The sequence below is a fragment of the Argiope bruennichi genome, chromosome 11 (assembly GCF_947563725.1).
Source record: "Argiope bruennichi chromosome 11, qqArgBrue1.1, whole genome shotgun sequence".
NCBI lineage: Eukaryota > Metazoa > Arthropoda > Arachnida > Araneae > Araneidae > Argiope > Argiope bruennichi.
In genome coordinates this window covers 98349090-98361269 of record NC_079161.1, presented here as the reverse complement: position 1 = coordinate 98361269, position 12180 = coordinate 98349090, and positions in this window count along the sequence as shown.

The following is a 12180-nucleotide window of genomic DNA, read 5'->3' as shown; positions in this document are numbered from 1 at the left end:
GAAAGCACTTCCCAGAAATACAGGATGATGCTCATATCCACAAATGATAGTACAGGTTGGCCGATATTCTCTTCTCATTTGCCACCAGTAGTTTGTAACGCAAACGATCTTTCTACACTGACAAGAATCTAGTTTTGGAAAACGAAATATATTTTTCTTTTATTCATTTAACTTCTAAGTCATGTTTCAAATTCCAAGTTCATGCAATTTGTACTTATGAAATTTTTTTGATTTTCAAATACACAGACTTGTATATTTTCATTTTGGAGAAGCCCATGATAATCTTAAGAAACAACTGAAAGTACTAATTCCATGTGTACGTGTTCAGACATAATGGCAAAGGGCTATCATGCCGTGCAAAAAAGGCATTGGGAAAATTAGAAACTTCGGAGCATGGCGACACACTGGCGAGAACTAAAGGTCTTTTCTTCAGGGACATGATTGGCCCCTTTACAGCCCCTCCCACCAGAGGGATGTTCCATGGTGAGGAGTGGGATAGACGACGTCACTTTCTTCTGTATCCACCAGGATGGCAAGAACCAGACAATACCATAAGATCCTCATACAGATTTATTCAGTGCAATCGGGTACACATTTTCAAGGATGAACCGATTTTCTCTTAAATAGTGTTGTCACCACGGAGTGCAACGAAGAAGAAAAGTCCATGCCAGCCATTAAAAGCAATTGTCTACATCGGCAAACTCACCGCCACTACATGAGATAGTTTCCAATTGGAAGGGGAAGCTTCTTCAACACCAAAAGAATATAGTTATACAAGCAATGATTTTGGGCACTTTATTCGTGAGAAATATACTCTCAAAACTGCGCACCATTTAGTAGAATAATGCCTAACTTTATTCAAACCTGAATAATATGTTGCACATTTTGCCAATGTGTAACTTTTAGAAATGCAACACATATCTGCTGATTCTTTATCATCACAAAATGATCTATTCTTGTGTTTTCAAGAATAATGGATGCTTCATTTTGGAAATTTGCCTTAGATATAATAAATAGGCTTTCATAAGAATTCCATTTCACTGATAAATCCATGTACTTTCTTCCCAACGTAATATAATATTATGCGATTATTTGTCTTTCCGGTACCAAACCTTTGGATTTCTCATTTACGGTTATAGAGGGTCTTTCATGCTTCCAATTTCCAAAAAAAAACAGCCACAGCTTCAAAATCCTGCCAAATTGGAAAAAAGAAAGGAGCATGTCCCTTGAATTCATTCGCAATATTACCGGATGTCAAAGAATTTAGGCAGGGTACCATCACTACACGAGCAACAACAGAAAGGAAACATCTTTTCTGTTTCATCACTAGAGACCAACTTCCCCCCCCCCACAAAAGACTGCTCTGCATCAATATGCAGACGAATTTAATGCATCTCAACCAAAATAATTATCACTTGACCTTTCAGAAATTTCATTTGCTCCGAAAACATGTTGGAAAAAATCCCGTGTCAGTGTAGTGCGATTCTTACATTACTGCTTATCATTTAACCACGTCCTAAGCAAAACGAAATTACCTCTAATTTTCAAATGAATTTATCAGTCTGGGTAATTTCTTTTTTTGGATATTGGTTAAATTGCAAGTTAAATTGCAAGTTTTTTGGATATTGGTTAATTGCAAAAATAGACATTATTCCGAGCAGATAATTAAATGCCTTTGGCAGTTAAGCAAATAACTTTCTGAACAGTTTCACACAAGTACAAAAGAAATCGGAAATCTCAAGGCCCAATCATGACAACCACCCAGAAAATTTCGAACTGTGGGGCAAATATTATTTGAATTTCTATAAAACATCAATCTCCTCTAGTTAGAAATCTGCGTTGCTCAAACAGCTTTATTATTTCTTTAATTTTATTGATTTTTGTACCAATTCTTACATGATGACGCATTCCAATTGAAAAGGTCTATGATCGCAAAGTTATGTTAGAGTAAATTGATCTCACGGCTTTCAATTTATTCTCATATTATGTAAATCATTTAATCTCCAATATAAGGACTCAAAAAGACACCATTTGCATTAAATAGTGAAATTATGTACCTTCACCAAGTAAGCACAGGGAGTTTTAGTTCTGGGACACCCTGTTTGGTAGGATGTTGGATTCTCATCCTTTAGATAGGCAATTCGAACCCCGCCTGCCGAAGGCTGTGTAAATAGCTGCTAGTAAAGGTATAAATCCGTCGTAACCACAAAGTCCTCCAACTCCAGACAATACAATTGGGGGTTCTGGATGAAGGTGTTCTTTCTCTTTTGCAGATCTAAATTACGATATGTGGACGAGCAACTTAAATGTATAAATGCAGTCCAGCCCGTATGCCAATAGCAATAACAATACAACAGAATTTTCACTATGACAGTCGGTTTTGCTGGCAAGGAGAGAAAAAATAATTTGTGCCTGGAATCTTTCATATACACAGTAAATGATCGTATAGCTAATTCTGGACTTTCAGGGTTTAAAAAAAATGACAAAGTCTCTACCCATAAACATCAGAATAGTATACTTCATCCTTCATTTGAAATCTGCCACAAAGAAATACTATTGCAGTCTTTCCGTGCAATTCCAAGAGACGCTTTAGATGCAAGGAGAAACGTAATAAATCACCTTCAAAAAGAGTTCTTTGCTTCATTTGAAACACGTCCATTTCATCAATATCTCCGAGAAACAAAAACAAAAAAATCTCATTTTGAAAATAAATAGTTAATCAGCTATCCTTTCTATGACAGAAATTCATGAACTTTTTACTCCACAGTCATCTTCATATCCACATTTGAGAGGTCTTGCAAAACTGAAACCTCTCTAAGGGCCACACATCGGAAGATTCTGTCAGATTCCAGTCAAACACCAAATATCACCCGTAAAAATTAGTAGTAATGAGGTCACTGATTGATTGTCAAAGAGGGTAGTGAGAATGAAACGGCCCAATGGCTCTTCGCTTACTTATCAAAAATTATGCTCAAATTAAACATCTAAATTTAATATGCCGTATTCCACCTGCGCACCAATGGCACACGGGGGCATCCCCAGGCACTCTGCTGGAAATCAAATGTGACCGTGGCTACCAAACTGCTCTGACTGGACTAAAAAGTGGCCACCTTCGGTGACTTTCCTTTGAAAGTGGTAGGAAAAAACCATTCCACTTGTAAAAAATGCTTAGACCATCCAGCTTCACTGGATCACACTCTAGGTGTTAGAGGGAGATTTAATATCGGATTCCCTTATTATCATAGATTTTTTGGTGGTCAACAACGTACTGGAGCTGATCTGATATATGTCAGATCTTTTAAGGATAAGCAACAACAACAATAAACTGTTTGTGGAACAGTAGATCAATGCATCACAGAAACAAAACAAGGTCCAAATTCAAGCCTTATAATAATTACATCCATTCAGATGATTGTCAGTAGATTGGATTAAGTGGAATCTCATCTACTTAAATTATCTTGTCAAAGAAATACAAGATTCATATAATTATTTTTATATATTTTTCTGCTCTACATTGTTATAAATATCTATATCTGATCGAGTCTTCGGGGCCTTTTAAATAAGGTCTTTAAATACCATCCCACTATGAAAATCGTTTCAAATTTTAATTTAAAAATTTCCATTAAAATCCATTTATTACAAAATGGAAGGTAAATTACGGTTTAAATTATGCCATTTACGATGATTTTAATAAAAAAATACTTTAAAATTTATACCAAAAACTTTCTTTAGTTAGCAAATGCATAAATTGAAATAAATTAATCGCATATTTCTCAAAAATAAAATTTGAAAAGTTGATAATTATTGATAAATTATTTCACGGGGAAAAATGAACAGTGAATTACACGGTTAGTATTACTTATTTATAAATTACAGTTTATCTTTTATTGAGAAGAAGGAATGTAGAATTCAGCAGAATCGATGGATGCTGTTTAGACTTTCAACAGTAAATTTCGATTGCTCTTAAAACATAATCGAGATTCTATTTAAAAAAAATTAATCTTAAAGATAATTAAATTAATTAAAAGCATGTTCCTTATTTTGTTAAAAAATTTATTCGGATCTTTCGAACATCATTATTCATTATTATCATCTCAAACAGCATGATTAAATGAGACGATATTTTAATTTTAGAGTTTTTGTATAAATAAAAGGAACCGGAATATTTTGAACTCATATGATCTTGCCTCGGCACGTTTAGCAGTTGACGAAAGAGTCAATTCGATACACAAGTAGTGCAGACGCAGAAGCTTTCTCACTTAGTTTCAAACTTTAGGCGTCCATTTAAAGAATGCTGCAGTCTTCAAGTAGCTTGCCAGGAGCGCTGAAAGCATTATGTTCAAAGATCTACTATAAAAGAGAAAATCAAATGAAATGATTGCTATAAAGGAAATTACGATGGAATCATTCTGTTAGGCAACGGATGCATGTCACGTAGTGTATTGAATAATTACATTCTTAAATAGCATTCTGCTACAAAATGTATTAACAGATTTTTCTCTGATATCCTATGGAGCTTTAAGTTTAAGATGATTTTCGTATAAATGTTTCATTCTTTCAATATTTTAATCGTTTATAAAATAGTTGAATCTTGGAAGTTTTAGGAAAATTACGAAATCGGTGAAGATTTGTTAAGTTTCATACTAACAACTCCAGTTTCATATTTAAAAAAAAAATGTATCCGGAGCTCCAACAAAAATTTGTCGTCATATCGAATTTTAAATTAAAAAAAATGAAACTCCAATTAGAGTTTGAAATTAAGAAAAAGACATATGGAATCCCAATTTTTAAAAACGCTCTCGAGTTTAAAATTTAAACAAAAATGCTCATTCTCGAGTTTAAAATTAAAATGATCTCGGGTTCGAGATGAATAAAAAAAATCCATCTTGAGTTTTCAAATTAAATAAAACTCTGTCTCGAGTTTTCAAATTAAATAAAACTCGATCTAGAGTTTTCAAATTAAAAATAATTACACCTCGAGTACACCACCAGAGCCAAGTGCTAAATTTCCACCAGTTGCAATTTTAAAAATTCTGTTGAGAGATTAAAATTCTTGTCGTACATTAAAAATTCAGCCGCAAATTAAAAATTCTCATCTGTTTCCTAATTACAGTTAAAAATTTAAAAGTTCCTGAGCGCCAGCACTGTGTTTTAAAATACGTGATTAAAATTTAGACAGCTGCCTATTTAAAATTTGCACCACCACAATATAAGAGAGAATATCCTTCATTCAGATGCATTATTTGATTAATATGAAGTTGAGTCAGTTTGAATTGCAGTGGGAAATCCTTATACCGAAGACGAAATGCTTCCTCTAATTTTAGGAAATTGAAATTATACATGTGGACCAGGTATCTTTACATAACCTTCAATTTGTTCCATTACTCGAAAAAATCTTAGTTCTTTTTGAAATCCAGTATCTTATCCAGCCAATCATAGTTTTTTAATCAAGTTGAAATAAGGATTATAACATAAGTATTTATTGTTTAAAACCACATTTCTGACTGTATAAAAGCTGAAATTATTCCACAATATTTGCAGATCTTTCGTAGATTTTATGCATTTTTTATCAATCTCTCTTTATTTACTGGCAATATTTGAGATTTTTAAAAAATAGGGATTAACTATAAATAGCAAAACCTTAATTATATTTTTTACATTTAAAATCTTTTTTCATAAAATATTCCGGATTCTTTTTTAAAAAAATTTTAAAAACCATCTATCAAAGTATCTAGCAATTCAAACTGAAAAGAAAATAATTACTCGTAAAACTTCGGTATTCAATTTTTTTCTAGATACCATTTATTCTGTAAATCTAAGGATAAAAGCTTTTACGCAAGTATTTTTGGCTTAAAGTCGCACTTCTCTCTGTACAGAAGTTGAAATTATTCCACGATATTTACTGATTTTCCGTTGATTTTATGCATAACAGTAAATTAATTCAGTCCATAAATTATTTGGATAGAAAGAGTCTTCCCAACCAACTGGCAAAAAGCAATAATAATTCCTATTCTGAAACCTGGGAAAGATCGGCAAGATCCCTCTAATTACAGACCAAAGAACCCTTACTAGTTGCCTCAGTAAACTAATGGAACGTATGGTAAGTCACAGACTGATGTATGTCTTAGAAGAGAAAAACTGGATTTCCCCTTTCCAAAGCGGTTTTCGCAAAAAGAGAAGTACATTGGATAATTTACTAAAACTAGAGACTGCTATCAGAGAGGCTTTTGTAAGCAAAAAACATCTTGTATCTATTTTCTTTGATATGGATAAAGCCTATGACCGAACCTGGCGTTATGGCATTTTGAAAGATTTATTTAACTTGGGTTTAAAAGGGAATCTACCAATTTTTGTACAAAACTTTTTGAGGACAAGGATCTTTCAAATTCGTGTTGGTGATATTTTATCAGATACTTTCATTCAGCATGAAGGTGTTCCTCAGGGTAGCGTACTAAGTGTTTTACTGTTTACCATAAAAATAAATGGGATTGTTTCGAAAATCTCACCATTTGTACATACTTCACTTTATGTCGATGACAACCAGATCCATTGTGCTAACGAAAGTTTGGATTTCATTCAAAAACATTGACAAACATCCATAAACAATATGATAGACTGGGCTTTGAAAAATGGATTTGTTTTTTCTCCTCAGAAAACAGTTAGTGTTCACTTCTGTAAACGACGTGGCCTTCATGCAGATCCAGAGCTTCGACTGAATGAGTCGGTCATTCCCACAGTTAGTGAGAAAAAGTTTTTGGGCGTGATATTAGATAATAAACTAACATTTCGCTCTCATATTCAAAACTTGAAAAGAAAATGCCTTCAAACGCTAAATATTATAAAAGTCCTATCAAACACCTCTTGGGGAGCAGATAGAGCCTCTTTGATGAAGATATATAAATCACTGATACGCTCAAAGCTTGACTACGGGGCACCCATTTATGGCTCAGCTGCCAAATCCAAATTGAAATTGTTAGACTCGGTGCATAATCAAGGACTTCGTATAGCTACAGGAGCTTTTAGAACATCGCCAATTCAAAGTTTACAAGTTATAAGTGGTGAGCCCTCCTTGGAATTGAGGCGGAAACGACTTTGTTTATCCTACTTTTATAAAATTAAAAGTGTGGAATACCATCCACTGTGCAACAAGGTTCTTAATCCTATATACGGAGCGTTATTCTCCAAGAGATTGTCTTTTACGCCAACTTTTGGATTCCGTATAGGAGAGATTTTACGAACATTCAAAACTGAAGACTTCCCGATTGCTGTAAACATTAGTGGTCCACCTCCATGGCAGGAGTTATCTTTCAGTTTTGTAGATGATTTTATGCACTTCCTGAAACCATCAACATCAGACGTGATGTTTCAGAAATGTTTTTATGAACATAGACAACAGTATCATTCTTTTCAACCTGTTTATACAGATGGTTCGAAATGCGGTAATAATATTGGCTCAGCAGCAGTTTTTCGTAATGTAATAATATCCGAAAGACTTCACCCTTTCTGTTCTGTTTTTACATCCGAACTTTATGCAATATATCTAAGCCTTCAAAAAATTGCAACGTCATCCCCCTCTAAATTTATTATATATACTGACTCTAAAAGTAGCATTGCAGCTTTTAAGAATGTGTCATCGGAAAGTCATCCCTTAGTTCTAAATAGTTTGCACATATATCATTCGCTAAAAAATAATTTCACGATTAAATTCTGTTGGATACCTGGGCATGTTGGAATTTTGGGAAATGAAAAAGCTGACAAGGCAGCAAAAAGCACAACCCTGTTGAAGGAAAATTTTGTTCCATTATCCGATGCATTACAACCACAGATAAACCCAACCAAACCACTGATAGCGAAATAGAATCTGATAATGCAATAATATATAATCCTCATGAAACAATTGATGAAACACCACATGCTCCGGAACTTTCTACCGATTCCACCACAGTGGACAAAACTGTTTTTAAACAAAGTCCTCAAAAAAGTATGGTTCAATGGGTTGACCCAAAAAAATTTTACAGTCAACCTTCAAATACACCTATTCACAAGAAATACTTGAAGAAACATCGAATAAAAAGGTTACAATGATTTTTTTCATTTGTTTCCGTAATTTATTGTACATGTCTTTTTATTATGAGAGTTGCACTTTTACCTTTTTAAATTTCATTGATATTTTAATCTTTTGACATTTTGGGGAAAAATTTCCTTTTGGGGATGTAATTTGCATTTTTAAGACCACTGTTACTATTCATTATTTGTCTTCCATATAATCATTTCTAATTTTTAATTGTATGACCGAATTGTATTAGACACATTTTTACCATTTGTTTGGCGCAGTATAGCCATTTTTGGCTCTTGCGCCACTAAACATCAAAATACCAAATACCGATGCATTACAAGCAATAAAAATAATTCAAAGTAAATCCTGGCAAGCTACATGGGGAAAGCTATCTACAAATAAACTTTTTCAAATACAGCCATCTGTCAAGGGTTTCAGAAGTAAAATTCTAACTAGAAAGAAAGATGTCATCATCACGAGACTTCGAATAGGCCACACCTATTTGACCCAAAAACATCTTTTGCACTCTGATCCTGCACCACTTTGTGACAAATGCAATTGTGTTTTAACGATTAAACATATTTTATGTGAATGCCAAGATTTTAGATCACAACGACAAGTTCATTTTGGAGCGACTGTTTTTAACTTAAATGACATTTTAGGAGATAACCCTTATCCAAATATTTTTACTTTTTTAAAAGATATTCAAATTTTACATCATATTTAATTGTATCTACTTAAAATGTTTTAATTTTTAACACGAAAGCCATTTTTAACAAACGTTTGGCGCAGAATGATCAGATCTGGTCCTTGCGCCATAAAAACCAATTAACCAATCAGTCCATAAATTAACTTGTTAATAACACTTGGAAAAAAAATTTCTGTCCCAATTACTATTTTCAATAGAATCACTGGTTGCATTTTTCAAGTAAAATTTTCAGTATAAATAAACCAGACAGATTCTATATTCTAGTAGAGTAGCTTAGTATTTTCAGAATAGGAACAACTTATTAATAATAATTCGTGCAGTTACAACATTTACGAAGCATATTAAATCTATTGTCATGCTGCAGTATAATATATATTTAAAAATCTAACTTGTAAAACATTCCTGCATATGAAGATTGATATTTTGTAACTTCGATGTTGTTTTTGTAAATTAATTGATAACTTTTGTAACTTAATTGATGATTTCTTAAATACTTGCCAGAAAAAAGAGGATTCAAACACCATTATAATACTGCCATTTGATCGTCTGCATTCTGAAAATACTTATAAGAAGCATAAATATGCAATATCGGCATTTTAAATATTACAACTTTCAAATATTTTTAATCTGTATGCACAGCTTCTTTAAATAAGAGATGGTGGCTTCTTAAGAAATCTGTAAATGCTTGAGGTCTAAGACGTATAAATTCAATTACTGATTTCTTTGTAATTAAGAATAGGCTTTAAAGGGCACAAAATTCCCGTGGATTAATAATCTTCGAGAAAAATTCTTTATTTTTGAAAATATTTTTGATAAAACAGCTGGAAGAAGAATATAATTAAATTTTTATTTCAAAATAATAACTTACTCATTGATTTTCATTAAATTATTTAATATTTCATTAAATATTTTCTGGAAGTTCTCATTATTTACTTGTTTTTGGAAATCGACCTTAGTAGTTTTGACAGTAAATTATTAATACCGCACTGAATGAGAATATCAGAAGAACAAAAACAGATAACCAATGTGCACAAGAGGAAATATTTGATATATATACTTTGTAAGTAACCCTCACAATAATTTGTATAGGGCCAGGATAGCCTGGCTGGTAGGGCATGTTCGAACCCTCTCGCCGAAAACTCGTATACATGTTTGGTGCACATATAAATGTCCTAGCCGCAAAGTCCACAAAGTCGAAACAATAGCACTGGGGGCACCGGATTAGAGGTGATCGTTCTACGATTCAAGTCCAAATTACGATCTGAGAATGAAATGTATGAATGAAGTCCGCCCCGTGAAAAAGACTGTCACGCAGGAGTAGCCAAGACATACTCTTGGCCCTAGATGATACTGCTGAAACAAGAAACATTAAAATTCGGCTTAAAATCGCCGACTTCTTCAGTGGACTTGTCTTTGGCAAGTGCCCTAAGCAATAACAACGTAATTTGCAGGGAATTTCTTAGAAAAGGAGCAAGTTGGACCGTATTGGCTTCATTAGCCAGCATTCTGCCTTCAGAGTGTTAAAATAGCAGCAGTGAATCAAGAGCAGTGAATTCTCAAGAATTTTGATTACCTTTGTTATAATGTCCCTTTTTGATTTTTCCCCAATATTTCCTTTAAAAAAAAATGAAGGATTTTGTTAGTAGTAAGGAATCATTTTTTAAAGTTTTGACGAGGAAAACAAGGAATAGAAGATGTTTAAAAAATGGTATTGGTCAAACTTTTTTTTTTTTGGAAAACAAGCTGCAATAATTCTGTCCCTTTCAGATATAGAGATTTGTAGATGTTCCAGACAGGAGATCGCTTCAAGCAACCTGATGAGGGAAAGGTTAAACAAGAATCAAAGAACGACCAGAAGAAAATTTTCTGTTTGATGTCATTGCGATGACTATTTTTTTCCCAAGATTTTTTAAAAAAATATTTTTAGGTTAAAGCTCCTGATAACAATGATTTTTCAAATCGTAATAATAGTAAAATTGAACTAGAGAAAAATTGAACTGAGAAAACAGTAAACAAAAACTTCTGCAAACAATGGACACAAAATGAAGATTTTTCTTAATTGATCAGAAAATTTCTCCCAGAGATGGAACCAGTATTCCTGCCATCTTGACAACGATAAAGACAAATTCAGGGAGCTTCGACAAAGAAAAACAAATATTAGGTTTTTATTTTTGTAATGCCCATTACAGAAATTTGTTCCCTTTATTTCAATGAGGAACAAATACTGAAATTATCACCACAAGGGGATGTTCCTGCAATCCTTACAAATATAAAATCGGCGATGAAGTACAAACTATATAATCAAGTTTTTTTTTTGAATTTTTATTTTATTTCATTTATTTTTTTCGCTATTCGATTTTCATTTCGAGAATTGTTTGTGTCTCATTTGGGCGCAACATTACTTTCGTTCCGAAGCTTTTTTTAAATACCCTCTACAGAAATTTTTTCCCAGTGGTTGGTTGGTTTGTAAGGTTTAGTGGCGCAAAAGCCAAACTTGGCCATACTGCGCCAGACATACGGTTAAAATATAAAGAACGGGTTTTTATGTAAAGTTATGTAAAAGTAGAAACTGATAGATAAAATTACATGGCAATGTCTCATAACATAGTGAACAAGATATAAAAAATGGCAACATAATAAAATGTTAAATAATATGATGAAGACCAATTTCTTTTAAAAATTTAAAAAGATTTTTGTGGGGATATTCGCCCACAAGCGTTTGCAAGTCCACTGTTGTAGTATTAAAAAATCTTAAACGATAATGATTACACTCAACTAAAAGGTGAAGAACCGTTAAAAGCCTTTTGCATCTCGTGCAGAATGGGGCTCGATCGCCGAATAAAAGATATTTATGAGTAAGGCGTGTGTGGCCAATGCGGAGTCTAGATAATTTAACATCTAGTTCTCGCACTGGTAAACAAGGCCAAGATGTAATGGTAGGTTTTATATTGCGAAGTTTGTTATTTACTTGAATATTCCATGACTCCTGCCAGAGTAAGTAAAAATGACGTTGAATTGCCTTTTTCGCATCGCTGAATGGGATGTCTGTCTGTATAAGTAAAGATGCAGTCTTTGCAGCATTATCCGCGAGTTCATTGCCAATGATTCCGACATGACTCGGAATCCAACAGAAAAGTGTCTCAAACCCCCTGATTTGGAGAATCCTTAGAAGACCCAGGATTTCGAAGGCAACCGGATGAATCTGATTTTGAGTATTAGAAAGTATTTTCAGTGAGCTCATACTGTCAGTATAGATACAACATTTTCGCTCAGAGGAGAGTGAAATCCTCTGAAGAGCATAAAAAATTGCTAATAATTCAGCAGATAAAACAGAAATCAATGTATCTAGACGATAGTTGAATGTATCGGTATCAAAAACAATACCGCAATCAACATGATCATCTGACTTTGAACC